At 43.2% G+C, this 18,584-nt stretch overlaps 1 protein-coding gene and 1 long non-coding RNA gene across 2 annotated transcripts in view; one reads left to right on the plus strand and one right to left on the minus strand.

Moving 5' to 3' along the window:
- LYPD1 (LY6/PLAUR domain containing 1) overlaps positions 1–18,584 on the minus strand; it is a 30,616-nt gene that overhangs the window by 1,865 nt on the left and 10,167 nt on the right. The window lies entirely within an intron of this gene.
- LOC144333371 (uncharacterized) lies at positions 8,087–18,514 on the plus strand. Its single transcript, XR_013401976.1, has 3 exons — positions 8,087–8,272; positions 11,502–11,733; positions 16,245–18,514. It is a non-coding gene; the product is annotated as an uncharacterized LOC144333371 (long non-coding RNA).

Below are 18,584 nucleotides of genomic sequence, written 5' to 3' on the forward strand. Positions count from 1 at the left end.
TGATGAAATCCTGAGGTTCTGTGAAGACAGACCAAATCCCCAAGGGGAATAAATATATTCCTACTGAAGGGGCACCTGGCTGTGTATCCCTCACAGTCTTAATTCTCAGACGCTCTGCCCTCAGGACACATGGCCATCTGCCAAGCCAGCACCACGCAGCTAGCACTCAGTGACACATACTGGGTGCAAAAAGGAGCGTCCCAAGATGACTAGGGGGGGTCTGTCTCAAAGAGCATGTGTGGCCTGTCAAGCTGTAGTCATCAAATGAGGGTGTCTTAATCATTTGATTTCTTAAAGGTGGAAGTTGACTCAATTCAAATAATACTAGCTGAACTTATTTAAGGGTTTTCCTGTCTCCCAGGCACTATTCAGACAGCTGTAATGTGTCAGCTTCTTCACTACCCCCAAGCAACCCTACGGGGGAGGCCCTCATGATCACTACCATTTTACAGATGCGAAGCCTCAGGGCCAGAGAGATTCAGTAACTTGCCCAAGGTCACAGGAAGTGGAGCAGCTGGGATTTGAAGCCAGCATTCTGGCTCCATGCTGTCAAGACTGTGTTACTGTATAGCAGCAAATTGGATTACCAACTAACCACAAAAATGGCTGGGATATTTTAGGGGGAGGGGGCTTTACGCTGAAGATAGCTCTTGTTGTGTGGATATGTATGTGGTTTTGTTTTTTTTTTTTTTTTAAATAAGACAGAGTCTTGCTCTGTTGCCCAGGCTGTAGTGCAGTGGTGCCATCTCGGCTCACTGCAAGCTCTGCCTCCCAGGTTCACACCATTCTCCTGCCTCAGCCTCCCTGGTAGCTGGGACTACAGGCACCCGCCACCACACTGGCTAATTGTTTGTTTTTTAGTAGAGATGGGGTTTCGCCGTGTTAGCCAGGATGGTCTCAATCTCCTGACCTTGTGATCTGCCCGCCTCGGCCTCCCAGAGTGCTGGATTACAAGCGTGAGCCACCGCACCCGGCCATATATGTGGCTATTTTATATTAATGAATTATTTTTTTTTGGACAGATAATATTTAATACTAAAGCTAGACTTAGAATTCAGGTCTTAATCCTGTTTGCTGCCTTGCACAGCTGAGGGATATAGCATCCTACTAGTAACCGGGTCTCCTTACCCACTCATTTCCTACAAGTGTATGGGCAGGTGTGGTTTTGGTTTTGGCTCCCGCCTCCTTGAGAATTGCCACTTTGGGTGGTGTAGAAATAGTAAGGAATGAAACTGCCTAGAACTTCCAAGCGGGAGGTAAAGAAGTACTTTAGATTTACCTTAAAACATGCAATTTTATGTCATTTTTCCCCCTCTAACTGCATGTTTGTAGGGACTGATTTTCTAAGACCATTACAAAATCCTGGAAGGTGGCTGCTCTGGTAAGCTAAAGCCGAGGTACAGAGGATGCCTGTATCCATGTGTGGGAGGCACTGTTTGATTTCTAAGCAATACACTTCAGGGCATTGCCCATTTATAGATTTCCCATAGTCTCTACATTTGCCATCCATGGCCCTTTTTAGGAAATCATTCTACTCTTTTTATTCCTAAGTCTGAAAAACACTAACTGGCATTTATTTGCCACTTCCTCTACAATGAAGTTTTTTCTTCAAGTGAATTTTTAAACTTAAAAATTTACTGAATATGTTTTTCTCTTTAAAAAAAGTCAGTAGTGTGAAAATGGCCGTTGAGTACCCCTGCCAGTTCCAGGCCCTCCACCGTGCCCCTGGAGGCAGATGCTGTCATCAGTGTGGCGTGCTTTCTTCCAGGCTGGTTTCTCTACATTTACATATATGCCCACGGAGAAATTAGGCCCGTGTGTTCGCACACATTTGTTAACAGTATCACAACCTATATGCTACTCTGCGATTTGCATTTTTATTCAGTGACATGGCTGGGAGCTTTTTTTTTTTTTTTTTTTTTGAGACGGAGTCTCGCTCTGTCACCCAGGCTGGAGTGCAGTGGCCGGATCTCTGCTCACTGCAAGCTCCGCCTACCGGGTTTACGCCATTCTCCTGCCTCAGCCTCCCGAGTAGCTGGGACTACAGGCGCTCGCCACCTCGCCCGGCTAGTTTTTTTCTACTTTTTTTAGTAGAGACGGGGTTTCACCGTGTTAGCCAGGATGGTCTCGATCTCCTGACCTCGTGATCCGCCCGTCTCGGCCTCCCAAAGTGCTGGGATTACAGGCTTGAGCCACCGCGCCCGGCCGGGAGCTTATTTTTAAGGCAAACTTTGCAAGGTTAAGGATCAGTGATGAGGTAGGTTAGTTGGATACATAGTGTATGTCATTATGAAGAGATGGACTAACAGAGCCATAATCTTTACAGCTGCTGAGACCCTCATATGTCATTAGTCAGAAACAATTTATCTTCATAAGTGGCACCATCTCTGCTCACTGAAAGTTCAGCCTCCTGGGTTCACGCCCAGGAGAGGTACAAGCTCTCAAGTTGATGGTTCATGAACTGAGGGCACCACAATGAGGTTTTCTGAAGGGGAAGGTTGACAGCTCCATAAGAAAAGGGGCATTTACTAGATGCTCCAAGAGGGAAGAAAGAGAAAGGTATCTGAGGTCAGATAGGTGTGTCCATTGCCAGGGTGGCTGCTCTAGGCCAGGCATCCTGAGGAGGCCCAAGGGCCAGCAGGTTTCTAGGCATGAGGGCCATGAGGCTCAGGGTAGCTGTGGGCTCCTATGAGCCTCCCTTGCTTAAGATCTAAGTCTGGAAACTGGCACGAGAGATGCTTTGGGTGAGACTGGATGTAATTGAAGAGGTTTCTAACCAGATGAAAGGAAATGTGGAGCTAGGCATCAAGGTAAGTGACAGGCAACTGGCTGGTGTCGGGCTAAGGAGGAGCTGACTTTGGAGACATTCAAGAAGAAAAAGTACGCTAGTTCTAAACTGGACAGTGGCAGAGGAAACAGGTAGGAGTTGTGGCGCTAATAGCAATTGGGAAATTTGAGATTAAAGAGGGTTTTCAGAAAACAAAGGCATTTTACTTATCCTTTTGATGAAAATTCATGTGGTGGAAATAACACGGTACCTCCTTTGAGAGAGGTGGGATGGGGCTGAGTGGTGAGGCTGGGGCAGAGGGACTGATATTTGGAAAGGCTGATGTTTGCAGTCTGCAAAGAAGTGGAAATAAGTCACCTCTCCCACAGCTTCAGATAAAGAAAAACTATCCAGGTTCATTGTAGGCACTTCAGCGGGCAGGCTGGCATGGGAACGGAGGTCCAGGGACAAGCAGGGATGGTTTTGGGGAATGCTGAGAGCTGCCCTGTGAGGAACACGTGATTGAAGACCACACAGGCTGCTAGGTAGCTTTAAGAAAATGCCCCTGGGGTTTAGACACGAATGGCTGCCTGCACTGATGCAACTGGTGAAGAAAGCCACGGGAGAGACTGGGAGGCACCAAGGAAGAGAGGGGTGTAGAATAAAGACACACACTGGAAGGAAATAAGGAATGCTGCCAGGTGGGGAGGGCCCAATGAGGACTTAGAACTCCTGAACAGTTCCAGCATTCACATGCTTAGGATAAATTCCAGGTAGATCTAAGATTTAAATGTTGGGGGGAAAGAAACCCATAAAAGTACTAAATGACACTTTGGAACCTTGGGGGTTTTATGTAAGAGTTGTAAAAGCTATTCTATGACACAACACCCAGAAGCCATTACAGAAAATACTGAAAAATTACACTATATACATATACAAACTCTGCCTATTGAAATCCCTATACATAGGATTAAAAAAACAAGTGAAATATTTGAAAAAATAATTGTAATTCCAATCACAAAGCAGATTTCCTTAATATGTAAAAAGGTCCTAGAAATTTGTAAGGAATAAATAATAAATCAGTAAGGAATAAATAACTCATTAGAAAAATAGAGAAAGCAAATGAACAGACAGTTCACAGAAAAAGAAACAGAGCTTTGAAACACATGAAAAGATACCCTCTCGTATCATAAGAAGAATGCAAATTAAAACTACACTGAGACACCACTATCACTTGGGCAGAGATTTAAAAGTTTATTATGAACACTGTGTTAAAAGTTTATTATAAACACTGCGTGAGTCTTAGAAAAAGGTCCTTTCCCACATTGTTGGTTAGGAGAGTAAATAGGTATAATTTCCCTGAAGGCAATGTGGCAATAGCTATCAACATTGCAAATGCATGTACTCTGTGACCTGGCAATTCCACTTTTATATATGTATCCTACAGACATATTCACACACATACACAATGACTGTACACAAGGTTATTCATGGCAGAGTACAGTGTCATGGCAAAAGAATAGACCATCACTCTATCCATCACCAGGGCACTGGTAAACTTCCAGTGTCTTATCTGCACAATGCAATTCCACAAAGCCATAGAAAATGATACTGAGTTTAAAACAAAGCAAAGTATGTATGGACAGTTCCTTCCTTCCTTTTCTCTCCCTCCCCTCTTCTTTTTTTTTTTTAAGAGTTTGTTTCTTACTATGCTTCAGATGCAGTTTTAAGAGCTTTATGAATATTAACTCATTTAATCTTTGTAGTAACTCTAGCAGTAATCCTCATTTTGCAAGTGGGGAAACTGAGGCAAAAATAGGGTATGTAATTTGCTTAGGGGCCATTCAGGTAATATGTAGTGGAGCTGGGATTTAAGCCCAGGAGATCTGGATTTATAATCTATACTGTTAACCATTATACTACACTGCCTACCATGCTATAACATGCATCCATTGGGGAAAATAAAAATTAAACACACACATTTTGCATGCATATGCATAAAAATTTATGGAAGAATACACAAAAAAGATAACATTGGTTGTCTCTGGCGTGAGATTCTACTTGGCCACAGGAGAGGAGTGGGAAAAAACTTTTGACCCTTTCTTACCATTTAAAATCAGAACCATGAGAGTAAGGTATCATTTTTAAAATGACGTCAATAAACACCCCCAATGAACCATCCTCAAATGGCTTCTTTCTCAGTGTAGTACAAGTTCCCTCCTAGCTGTGTCCACCAGAGGGCTCTAGGGAATGACACTCTGAAGAAAAGAGCCACCAGGAGCTGCCCCAAAGCCCAAGTCTCAGGGTCACAGGGCAGGGGTACTTGTGCCTGTGGTTCTCTCTGCTTTTCCTTTAACCCGGACCCCATGAGATCAGGTCTGAGCCTGAGGGAGGAGGAGCTGTGAGTAAAACAAGGGCCTTGTCATGGACTGCTGGTGGGGGCAGAGACTGGCATAAGGGCAGTCAGAAGGATCCATAATTCAAAATGTACAAATCCAACAGTACCATTCCTCACCATGTACCTTCAAAACAAAACACACTTTCACATCCTTAATAGGAAAAAGGTACATTTATACTATACATGGTAAGCAGCAGTTGAAGAAAAGTACAGAGCTCTATTCTGATCTGGAAAGTTCTCAATGACAGTTCCAGAATGATAGTTAAGTATACCATTTAAGAAAGAAACCACAAAGCAATATAATACGTGCTCCAGTGCTGTGTCTGCAGGGGGATGTCTGTGCACACACCTAAGTGTGTGAGTTGCCATCTCTAAGTCATACCACGGCAAGAGGTCCAGAGGCAATGCACCAAACAGTGTGGTCCCTTTAGGGCTGGGTGGTAGTCAGGAACCACTTTTAATTGTTTGACAGGGGTCCACAACACGATGACACATCTCTGAAATATGAGATAGGTCTGGCAAAGAACACTACAGTTCAGCACAACTGCAGCAGCAACATGGGCAGTAAGGGATGGCTGGGTTCTAGCTGGACATGGGCCCGGTTCCCTTGAACCCTCATGGCTGGCCTCAGAAACCACCACTGCCAGGTTAGGGTAGGAGAAGGTCATGACCAAGAACAGGGGAGGGACACCATTTGGAGACTTCCCCAAAGAGCTGAGAGATGCTTCCTGCCTTTCTTCCCTGCATGATTTTTCTCTTAATCGCTTCTAATACACTACATATTTTACTAATGTGTCTTTATTAATAGAATGTAAGCTCCAGCACTCAGAACAGTGCCTGGCACATAATGACACAAGTATTTACCAAAGGAATCAATGAGTAAATGAAGGGAAGAAAAGGAGAAGATGACAGAAGGAAAGCGGGTTATTTGAAGGAGGTCCGGAGGTGCTTTTCTGACTGGTTTTGAGTAGGACTTTATTCCTAGGCTGGTGTCGCCTGGGTAACAGAGGTTACATAAAGCTACAATTCACCTCCAGGCCTTGGTTGACAAAGGCAGAACTGTGAGAGGCTCTGATCTTAGTTAACGCAGATGCAGACCCAGAGCTAGAAGGCTCCACTGGTGGATGAAGGGCTGTCCATCAAATGTAGCTCGGATAATCCCAGCTTGGACCAGCTCCCAGCCACTCCACCCTGCAGGGGCAGAGATGTGTCCTGCCAAGGCCAAGTCATTTCTCACGGCTCTAATCCACAGACCAGGAGTGTGCCCGTGGAACACACCACCCACTATCACCAAATTAATCAAGCCACCCAGCGTTTAAAACGTTAATCCTCTTTAAGTCTTTAGAGAGGTGATGGCCTCCTGGGGGCTCTTGGATTGAGACGGGTGGCTATGTGTGCTTGCTTTAAAAACACCACAAATTGTTCTCCCTGAGGAAGTCATTCATATTAATCTGCCTTATTTATTTGGATGTGAATGATGGGCATGCCAAGGAATGAAGGAAAGGATAAATAAAATACTGAGGTTCCTTCCCAGGCACTTCATTCCACTGTAGCCGTTGTACCTATTCCCTGGGACCCAAGAAATCAGACTATAAAGGAATTTACACTCTCCGGAGTTCTGCTGAAAAGGTAGATGTGGAAATAAGGAAAAACAGACTGGATCCTCTGTACCCTACGCACTGGAATTAAATATAAATTTGGATTGAAATGCATCCAAATCGATGCCACAAAAATACTTCTGCGCCATTGTCTGTTCTCCCTGCTTTACAGACATTAGAAATGATCCTTCCATGTTAAATGGACTAATAGGAGTAAAGCCCCTGGTGAGGGGGGTTCTTTTGTTATGTATTATTTGATAACATGTATGTGAGTTATGAAGCACAGTCATAAAAGGAACACTTGTAAATCCTCCATCAGTCTAAGAAATAGAATTTCATCAACTGTTGTCATCGTTTTACAACAATCTCACAGTCTTGTACTCTTACCTTTCCCAAGAGTTAACTGCAATGCTAATTTCATAATTTTTTTTAAAGAAGGTGATTGTAGACTCAGATTTAAGACTTTAAGATTTCTGTTTTCACATGTCATGCTCCTTCTAATCATTTTGCTGAAAATGACTTTCCATGTCGTAAATGATACACATTTTGATTGGATTGGCTTTTAGGAGCATTGTCCACACACAAGATGGTACCTTAACTATTACTAGAGAAGTTTCATGAAGGAAATTCTTAGTTCAGATTGTTGTCAAAACTCTGCTGTTTTCCCATTGTTTAAACCCTGCTGTTAGTAACTCCCCAAATATCAGTTGCTAGAAAGTCTTTGTATCCCTAACACTTAGAATAATGCTTGGAACTTGGTAAATGTTCAGCAAATGTCCATGATATTTAATAATTTAATAAATGTCATAGAAAAACTTCAAGCAGATGATTGTTTCCATACCATTTAAGATCACTTTGACAATGTGAAGTGAAATATGTGTGTGTATATATATAAAATACACACATATATATACACATATATACACACATATTTTTAGAGCTATGAATTATATGAAGCCTCTAGCAAGTGAATCAGATCCATGATGTGGGTTGGCTCATGGAGCATTTTCTGACTCATGCCCTTCATTCATACAAGTAGTTGTGATTGAATTCACAGACACCACGTCACTTAATTCAGAGGGGATGGTAATGTCAATGAAGACTGATTTGCTGACATTTAAAATTACTGACTCTCTTTCCCCCACAGCTTTAAACACTCTGTCCTTGTTCCTCTTGGACTATATTTGGGCCACTTCTTAGCAGATGCATTAGTTTTGCATTCAGGTGGAAGGCAAGCCAGGAGGTGAGGCAGAAGGAGGGAGGAAGAAAGAAGTTTTAGAAGTTGATGTGGATTCTGAATGGCCCCTGTCTTCTTCCTTGCAGCAAGCCCTTCATCAGGCATCTGGCTTGCTTTAGAGGGCTGAATTATTGATTACACGGGGAAAGAAGAAAGATGGTGTTTTCTCTTTGTTTGAATCCAGCCCTTTTTCTGCTTGTTCCTAACACACAGCTGGGTCACCACAGCTTGAGTGGGCCGAATAAAAAACACCTGCAACAACCTTGCTAGAGGTAAGTCTGGCGCAGCAGTGGTCTCAGCTTTGGAATTCCACATTACTGAGAGTTAGAACGTGGTCCCCGGGCCAGCATCCTGACCCAGAAGCCTGAAGGTTGACCCGTCTGCTGGCAGACAGGTACAAAAACTCTTTAGTGTCCTGAATCACTGATGCGGTGCCATCCTTTTGAAAACAAGGCTACTTCATCAAAGTTCTTTGCCACATACTTCACTAAAGGCAGTCCCTTGGTGAAGGTGCACCCAGGCCCCAGGTAGGCGCAGTGTTAGAACCCCACCAGGGAAGAACAGCTCAAGGGGTGCTTTCCAGGCATTCATTCCTTGCAGAAGAATTACCTGGGCATTCATTCAATATACAGATTCCTGGAAGCACCTACAGGTGGATCTAACACGGGTCGCCTAAACTTCCAAATTATTGCACTGGGGAGGGAGAGAGCACATCCTGGCTGTAACTGCAAGTTTTAATTTATCCAAGGAGAAGTATTTTTTTCTAACAGCAAAGATTTCATTCTACATTACAGCCTGGCTCCCGTTCTGTGGTTGGGACTTGGGGAGGCCTCCGAACACCCTCTGAGGATCCACTGCTAAGGAGGGGGAGAGATGAGTCCGTTTCCTCTTCATTGCTTCCCAGGCTCCGTTGTCTTCACACCCATTTCCTTTCTAACCCCATTGTCAAAACTGACCTGTTCTATCAGCCCCCTTAGAGGACAGGCTTCCCCTATGTACCTGCCCTCCACGGACTCAACTGTCAAGGGCATAGCTGTTCACTGTACACGACTGAGCTCATAGGTGGGGTGACGAGGTGAGAAGTCCAGGACACTCCTGCAGGTGACATTGCTAGTTGGACTATTGCACACTAAGACGGTTTCCTCCCTTTGGCCCTTTAATATCCCACTGGGGTGGCTTTTCATGTTCAAAACCTATAGTGTATACAGTACATTTCTATTCCAAGGGTGGGCACACTTTTTCACTTAGACAGCAAAGATTTTGGTCTTTGCAGGCCAAATGCTCTGTCAGAATCCAATATCTGGATTTTGATACTGTATCATAGAAGCAGCCATAGACAGTACATAAACAAATGGGTGTGGCTGTTGCACTAAAACTTTCTTTACAGAAATACACTTCATTAGTCTGCATAGGCTGGCATACCAAAATACCAGACTGTGTAGCTTAAACAACAGAAATGAATTTTCTCATGGTTCGGGAGACTGCAAGTTAAAAATCGAGTTTCCAGGAAATTTGGTTTCTGGTGAAGGCTCTCTTCCTAGCTTGTGGGTGACCCCTTCTCTCTGTGTCCTCACATGGCCTTTCCTCTGTGTGTGCACAGAAAGCGAGCTCCCCCTCTCTCTCCAGGTGAATCTCCCTATTTTATAAAGACCCTGTTCCCATCAGGCCAGGGCCTTGTTCTCATGACCTCATCTAACCTTAATTATCTCCCAAGGCCCCATCTCCAAATATCATCACATTGGGGATTAGGACTGCAATACATGAATTGTGGGCACAACTCAATCATAGCACAGACAGTGGGCCACATTTGGCCCAGGGCTGTAGCTTGCTGTCCTCTCTTCTATCAAAATCTGATCACCTTTACAGTATGAAATCGATTCTTTCCACCCAATCTTTCCTCTGCAGTTACACGAGAAAAGCCACCACAGTTCAGAACATTTGCTTTTGGAAGAATATCAAAAAGGGTCTCTTAGTTCCACGTGTGTCAAGGCTACTCTATCAAAGGCCTTTGCTAGTTTTATAGGCTTTGTAGACTCTTATCTCCATATTTTAAAATGTATTAAAATGGAACTGTCTCAGCCGGGCATGGTGGCTCACGCTTATAATCCCTGCACTTTGGGAGGCCGAGGTGGGCAGATCATGAGGTTAGGAATTTGAGACCAGCCTGGCCAACATGATGAAACCCTGTCTCTACTGAAAATACAAAAATCAGCTGGGCGTGGTGGCAGCCCCCTATGTTCCCAGCTACTCGGGAGGCTGAGGCAGGAGAATAGCTTGAATCTGGGAGACAGAGGTTGTAGTGAGCCATAATCATGCCAATGCATTCCAGCCTGGGCAACAGAGCAAGACTGTCTCAAAACAAAACAAAACAAAACAAAACAAAACTGTCTCTAGAGAAAGCCTGCCCTTTATAGCAGACCCAACCCTGCAGTTGGCTTGGAATCCACAGTAATGGAGAGAGGGGCTGCATTCTAGCAGGGGACACAGCTCAGTTTGAGGGACAAACAGGAAAAGAGAGGCGAAGCTGGAGCCACTACGTGAGGGCTGTTTCCAGCGTGGGCGGGATACAGGCCTGCTGAGTAAAACTAGCATTTAGGTGTTTTAGGTGCTGTTCTCTTTAAAGGCAAAACCCTGCAGGGAAACCTGCACAGGACCCCCTCTCCACACCGCACGGAGGTTCTGTGTCAGCATGGCTGCCTTTAGGAGTGCCTCCAACATAAACCAGAGCCACCTGTTTTTGGTAAACGGGGACTCTAAAATGAAAGTTGCAGCAGGTCTTATTTCCTGTGATGTCCTCATTTTAACCATGGTAGGTCTAGAGTGTTGCTTGGGCTCCATCATTCTCTTATTTTCTGCTTTCAAGAAGCAGAGGAGACTTTTGGTGCAGAGGATCAATGTTGACGTGGTAACTTTTTCCCTCTCTGGGCTTAATCATAATTTTCTAGCTGTAGTTTCAGAAATGTTATGGGTTTATACATCTTCTTAAAAACATAATACTTGACAATGAGAAGAAAAAAATATCACTGATTTTGTTGCTTTTAGAAATACCATTTTCAAATAAATGTTCATTGCCAAAGAGATAATCTAGGAATTGAAATGGCCATGTCACTTACTAAATTCTTCCTTTGATATATGATTTCTTGACCTGTTGAAACCACCACTTTAGGCTCAAAAATTCCATTCATAGCTGGCAAATCCATATGATATTTGGTCATAAAGTAAGCAATGGAAGTTTCAATAATGAACTGAAATTGTTAATAGCTTTACCATGAAGATGACCTGAGGAGAATGACTGACAATGTTGGAATGTAAAGAAATGTGCTTAAAGATGAGGGTCTTCTACTAACTTCTTTCACCAAGCTCTGCTTCCAGAAGCCATGATCCTCTCCTTTAATGGCCTTATCATTAAGTAGATCCTCATGTACTTAATGGGATGGAGGAAACTAAAGAAGCTCATGTCCATATTTCATTCTAATTCTGAAATAATTCCTTACTCTGCAGAAAGAACATGAACCCTGGAGTCTAACAGACCTAGACTGGAATTCTCCCTGAACCGCTTTATTGGAAGCCACTTCACTTCTGCAAGCCTCAGTTTGCCTTTTTGAACCAATGACCCAGTGGATAAAGCTGGGGCTTTTGGTTGGACTTTCCAACTTCCCAGTGGACAGAGCTGGAGCAATTTGAGCAAGAAAACAAATAATGATAGTATTGGATTATAACCCCCTCCAATAAGGTAAATACCCATGAGTTCATGCTGACATACATAAATAAGTAAATATGTGCAGAAGACAGATTTTTCTTACAGAAGGATTCCAGTTAATAAATGCAGAAGGAATGAGGGAAATAGAAATTAAGATTAGAACACCATGGTAATAACTGATGTGGGAGAGATCCACCAACAGACACTGAAATTATTGACCAAAGTTGGAGGAGAAACAGTGTATTTAAATAGTTTCAAAGTATCTTCCTCAAGTTATTTATTAATTACAAAGGAAAATATAGTAAACAGTGGAAAAACCCAGCAGATACTATCTGAATCAAAAGTGATCAAAGTTAACATCACCAGTAGTAAGACATTGACAGCATGCCCCCCTTGCTACAGTGCACTGGGAAGGGTGCATCTCTTCTGAGGATTCTTGTCAAAAATGCAAAACTTCTGTTTGATCATGAGAAGACAGCAGACAATCCCAAACTGAGGGACAGTGTACAAAAGTCCAGACCAGTCCTCTTCAAAAGTGTCAAGATCACAAAAGACATGGAAAGAACGATGCACTGTCAGAGGTTAGAGGAGAAGGAGACATGACAATGAAATGCAATGTGGGATCCCGGATAGGATCTTGGAACAAAAATGGCAAAACTGTGGGAATCTCAAAACAAAGCATGGTTTCATTAACAGTACTACGCCAATGTTAATTTCCTAGCCTTGATTATCATACTATGGTTATGCAGGTTGTTAACACTAGCCAAAGATAGGGGAAGGATATGTAGAAACTGCACTATTTTTTGCAGCTTTTCTACAAGTCTCAATTTATTTCCACATACAACACTTTTTAAAAAGACATTGGTATGAGCTGGGCATGGTGGTGCTTGCCTGTGGTCCCAGCTACAGGAGGCTTAAGTGGGATGATTATTTGAGCCTGGGAGGCAGGGGTTGCAGTGTGCTGAAATTGTTCCACCGCACTCCAGCCTGGGTGACAGAGTGGGACCTTGTCTCAAAAAAAAAAAAAAAAAAAAAAAAAAAAGCCAAAAAAATTGGTATGAATGTGGGAAAAATCTACATGTTCTTTCTGTGCTACACATACCCCCAGCAAACGCAGTGAAATACGCTTGGCCACTCTCATGCTGATGAGTAATAGGGTGAGTGTATAGTCTGTTGTAGGTGACAGACATAGCCCCAACCATCCATGCTATTAACTGCTTAACTCTTGCCTCAAAGGGCCTGGAGGCTCCTGAAATGACTGGTTTTCATTGTGATGGGAAGAGAACATTACTGAAGGAATGTTTTTTCTTTAGTCTCAAGGTCCATCCATGTAAAAGGAACTCAATTAATGTGACTCTTGGCTTCTTTCCCTTTTTATTTTTATTTATTTATTTAATTTATTTATTTATGAGACAGAGTCTCACTCTGTCACCCAGGCTGGAGTGCAGTGGCACACTCTTGGCTCACTGGAACCTCCACCTCCCGGGTTCAAGTGATTCTCCTGCCTCAGCCTCCCAAGTAGCTGGGACTACAGGTGCCCACCACCACGCCTGGCTAATTTTTTTGTATTTTTAGTAGAGATGGGGTTTCACCATATTAGCCGGGATGGTCTCCATCTCCTGACCTCGTGATCTGCCTGCCTCGGTCTCCCAAAGTGCTGGGATTACAGGCATGAGCTACCGATCCCGGCCGGCCTCTCTCTCCCTTTTTAATTCTCTCTGCCCTAAGAGAGGTGGAGTGACATGTCTGATGGGTAAATCTGGAAAGAACAGACTGGGCATACGCTGCTTATCCCTTTGCTGTTCCTTCTTGAAAGTGAGTGACTCATAGCAAACAGGTATTCTGCCCTGCTTCTCAGGGCAAGAAACTACCCGTATCTGGCCTTGTCTGTGGCTGGGTCAACCAGCTGATTTAGAGATGCCAATGTGAAAGCTCATTTGACCCCCGTCCCCAAGTTGTTCCCTCCAACTTAGCCTTTCTCAGTAACAATGGTGATATTTCAGGCCTCATCTGCCTTGTTCCTTGTTTTATTTCTTAATTTGCTTAGAATCTGGGTGAGAAAGAACGTTGATAACCACTGGGCACTCATTAGACCCCAGTAGATGCCATTTGTCCCAGTTTGCACAGTGTCCTAGAACTTAATTCTAAAATTTCTAAAGCCATGATTCTCTGGGGGGTTGAGAAACATTTTATTTTATTTTTGTGACAGTCTTGCTCTGTTGCCCAGGCTAGAGCCATCTCCGCTCACTACAAGCTCTGCCTCCTGGGTTCACGCCATTCTCCTGCCTCAGCCTCCTGAGTAGCTGGGACTACAGGCGCTGCCACCACACCTGAGTAATTTTTTGTGTTTTTAGTAGAGAAGGGGTTTCACAGTGTTAGCCGGGATGGTCACGATCTCCCCATCTCGTGATCCACCCGCCTCAGTCACCCAAAGTGCTAGGGTTATAGGCGTGAGCCACCGTGCCCGGCCGAGAAGCATTTTCTAAACTAATCTTCTCCTACAAACAGCCCCTGGACCTTGAGGATCATAAACGGTCATCATTTAACATTTTTTCCTGCTAGAGGTGTTGAGCCTCTTAGTTGTATTGAGACCAAAAGGAGACCTGTCACCGCCCCCCCACCCCAACTCCCCTACAGATGTACGTACAACTTTCGGCAATCAGAGAGTTTGAAGCTACAATTCTATTACAAACGACTTGCTACAAGTATGCTTTTAAAATAAATTATTTTTGCAGTTTTTTCACTTTAACCTCTGCACCAGTGATCGTAAAAACACAGGCAGGGGGCCTGAGTTCTTTTCTCTCTGTGGACCACTACGCATTTATCTTTTCCAATAGTTTCCTTTGCCTCTGCTCTTTTTTGCTGGTACAAAGACAGAAATTTCTAAACAGAGCCTTTAATAGTCCATTACCTTTTACCCATGTTATGCAATGTAGCTTTAAAGTCGAACTTTTCCAGCAAACTGCTACTTGTGTGAATGCCTGTTTGGGTGTGACACTAATCTTTCCCTACTGGAAAAATAACCAACACTTACTGCACTACAGTGACGATTACATCACAGTAAGTATTCTATGCAGGACCAGGAACAGTTCCTCAAAGAAAACTGCTTGGGGAACGGGTAATTGGAATGAACTACAAGCATTTTCACTGAGCTCAAAGAAACTGCAAGAAAAAAGATCTTCGATTTGCATGCAAGTATTTTTTTTTCTCTGAAAGAACACTGTGTGAGAAATTTTGACATTCTCTGCATTCTAATGGAAACGACTTGGGAAGTAGAGGTTTATCTATACATTTGCCTCGTTGCTGCCATGATAGGCACCGTTTGTCAGGAATAAAGAGAAAAGATCAAGAAAGTAGTTCTTTTCTGGAGAATTTTGTGCTCTGGCTCTTAAGTACTTTTGCTTTGCCATGAATGCGAATATTTTAAAGACCAAAAAAGCCCCCTCCATTTGAGTTGCAGATGGCCACAGGAACCAAACAAGAATGCTAACAACTCATTTTAAAAAGGGAAAAAGAAAGCAAATGCCAAGTTCCACACTGCGCATCCATACTGATGTTGAGCCCATCTTGGCCTAGCTGGCAGAACTGACAATTGTGAATAATATTAAGGGGCTGCAGTGATCCCTAAGGGTAAAAATAAATGTGTTTGTTAAAACAACAGCCATGTCAACAATGAAATAGACATGAAACAAGATAACCCAAGAACACATTTGTTTTCCTTGTAACAGGGATGTGTTAAGTTCATTATTCAGAGGACTTTGATTACCCTTTCCAAAGATTTTTGGTGAGTTTAATTTTCGAGGCTGTTAACCACTGATGTCAACTTAATTATAGCAAGCAAACAACCAACCCATAATGTATGATGCCAATTGCTGGTTTTACTTTAGTCTTGCATTAGACTGGATTTCTTTGCTCATTTATAACTCTCTGAGGCAGGAAGGTTTTTGCGCAGTCACTTGCTTTCCCTCAGCTGGTGTCTTTGTTTTCCAGTTTGCCATGGGGGATTGAGGGAACAGATATTTATGATTATTATCTCAGTATTAACAGTGCCCTTCAATGATTTATGAAGCTGTGCTGTTGCATTTTTAACCTTGATGTCCTTCTGATTATTCTCAAATGGTAAGATTAACACAGTGGGGTCCGAAGATTCCTAATCAGTTTCTTGCATACAAATTCACCCAAATGTAGGGAAGACAGAGTCCTTGGTGGCATAACGACTTCCAGATGGAATGAACTGAGAACATCTAAGCACTTAACCCAAAGCACCCTTATATTTGTCACCATGAACATGATGTCCTCACGCTAAAATTTAATTATAATTTGTACCTCAGCATTCAGTGAACCAGAATTCTAGAACGTCATGTACATCTTGTGTTAAAGTTCAGGATAACATTTGTTAGTATTTGTTAGTATATGTGTTTCTTTTCTTCCAAAGGGTGACAGTGATCCAGCATGAAGGTCCTTTGACTATACATTTTGGTGTTCAATTTAGGTAAAATAATGGTGACTTTCGGGAAAGAAAATGATCCCTGTCATTTTTCCAGGGGTCCCTGGAGGCACTATGTTGAATTTTTCCAATCTTGTGCATGGACTTCTCAAAAGGTGATCTGGCAGACAATCACAGTTGACCACTCAATCACTACCCTTATAGCTACTAGTGGCCATGAGACAGTGATCTGATCCGTGAAAGGTAAAGACAATTTTGGGCGGGGCGGGAGGGTACTTTGGAAACGCTTTTGTGTTCTCATTAAAAGGCAAAACTTATGACACAAGCTCTTTGGTGCTATCCCTTCCCTTGAACCTGAATATAGTGGTCATCTTGTGATCAAGAGGCAAACCTGAGGACAAACAGCCAATGTGCTTAGGGAAGTAAGAAGAAAAATGGAGAAAGCTTGGGTTTTTGATGACATCATTGGGCTGTGGGAGCAACCCCAAGATCACCTATGTAGACTATTTTGTTACATAAACAAGAAATGTCTTTATGGTTTGTGTCCCTGCTACTTACAGCCGAGAACATTCTTATGTGATACAGGAAGCAAGGTCTAGGGTGGAGGCAAGAACAGAAAGGACTGGGGCAGCAGTAACAGCTGGTAAATTCTGTTAGAAAGTGTTGCCCCAGAGACTAATGAAGGGAGGGAAAATGCTTCTTGATGCCTAGGAGCTGTTGCAGCCATAGCTGTTTTGGCCTTCCACCCGAGGATGATGCCAGGTTTTGTCAATATCATGACAGTGATATTAATAATATTCAACAAAGGGGGCAAAAATACAAGCAATTAGTTGAATTCTTAGAGCCCAGTGAAAGAGAGTAAGGGCAAAACAGACAGCAGGAGAGTACAAAGTTTGTTTGCTTCCCTTTGTGGTTTAATTTGCCCAAACTGAATGGTTTAGAAGTACATCCCCAGCTGAAAGTCTAACTGCCTGTATCTTATGGAACATACCTGTGTGTATTTGTAACTTGCGTCTTCTGTGTGGGAGAGGACTAGGGGGCATAAAACCATGTGGGGGAATTTTCTTTCTTCCCAAGAGAGCTGATGACCAAGGCTGAATTCCCAGGGTAGCAGAGTTCCAGCTGAGGACTGGCCAGCGGTAACCCGGTCCCCCAGCTTCCTCGACCACCATATAAGCTGGTGTTGTCGAGGTGTGTGTGTGTGTGTGTGTTTCCTGAAAACACTCCTATTCAAAGCAAAGCCAGGTCAGCGTTAAAAGCAAGCTGACAAAAAGAACTATAAAACCAGGGGTGGATTACATTTCAGAGTGATTCCTTAAATTACAACTATCACTAACAGGCATTAGTCAGCTATTTCTAGTTTAACTAAAAAGTAAAAGTTATATTCAACTTGTCTTTATTCTACTTTTCCTCTTATGCTAAACATTTAAGCTCCTTCATTTCTGCTATAATATTTTGAAGTGGTGATAAATCTATCTGTTTTAGCTTGAAACTTGTTTCTTCAATATACGCAGTCAGCAAATAGTTATTGCGTGTCTCCATACCAGTGAGTGTGTGTGTCTATGTAAGACAGAGGGAAGGTGATGTAGAGAAAGAAAAAGAGAGAGAGGGCGAGAGAGAGCCAACAGCATCCTTTCAGGATCGTGTACATAGAAATGAAATCTGTGAATGAAGCTGTAGTTCAATTTGATTAGGAAAATACACTCTAAAATAGAGAGGATGTGATGCCAGGCAAACTGAGCTGCTGGCTGGAGAACACTGAACAAAGATGAAATTGTTTCTGGATCTTAACCCACTCTTATGCAGAATGTCTCCTGACTGCTTTATCTCTCTTTCCCTTGTAAGAGTCAGCGACAGGCTGAGTGGAAAGTTGTCCTGCCTCTCAGAGAATGTTAACTCATCAGCCTCCAGGTGTAGCTCAGGCCTACTGGCTGCCTTTCCCTCTGAAGGCACACTCGAGAGAATCTTGAGCTGGCTTTGGAGCTGAGACCCCTTTGCACTCCCACTTTGTACGTCTTCACTGGGTGACAAACTAGTCAACCCGCTAGGCTCTAGCTATTTCTGAACAGGTTCTCTGAAGTTACTGGAGACCCAAGTGGTTTGCTCGATTTTGCATAAGCAATAAAATAGTGCATAAACCCCGTTGCCCAGAGTCACTTAATACACCTGCTTCTGCTGATGCTCTTTGAAGAAGCCTCCGTGGAGGGCATTGCAAACTGCTCTGCACATTCATATTCAACCCGTGTGCAGTATGCACGGACCACGGCAGGCTGAGAGCCGTGTGCCTGGCGCCACCCGCCTCCGGCACTGTCTCCAGTCATTCCACTGCGCTCATGAAGAAGTCCAAGAAATAGAAAAACATAAAAAGCTATTGTCCATGTCCAGTGAGAAATGAAATGCACTGGACCAAGTATCACAACTTCCTTAAAATAATACA

The sequence above is a fragment of the Macaca mulatta genome, chromosome 12 (genome assembly GCF_049350105.2).
Source record: "Macaca mulatta isolate MMU2019108-1 chromosome 12, T2T-MMU8v2.0, whole genome shotgun sequence".
In the NCBI taxonomy this organism is placed as follows: domain Eukaryota; kingdom Metazoa; phylum Chordata; class Mammalia; order Primates; family Cercopithecidae; genus Macaca; species Macaca mulatta.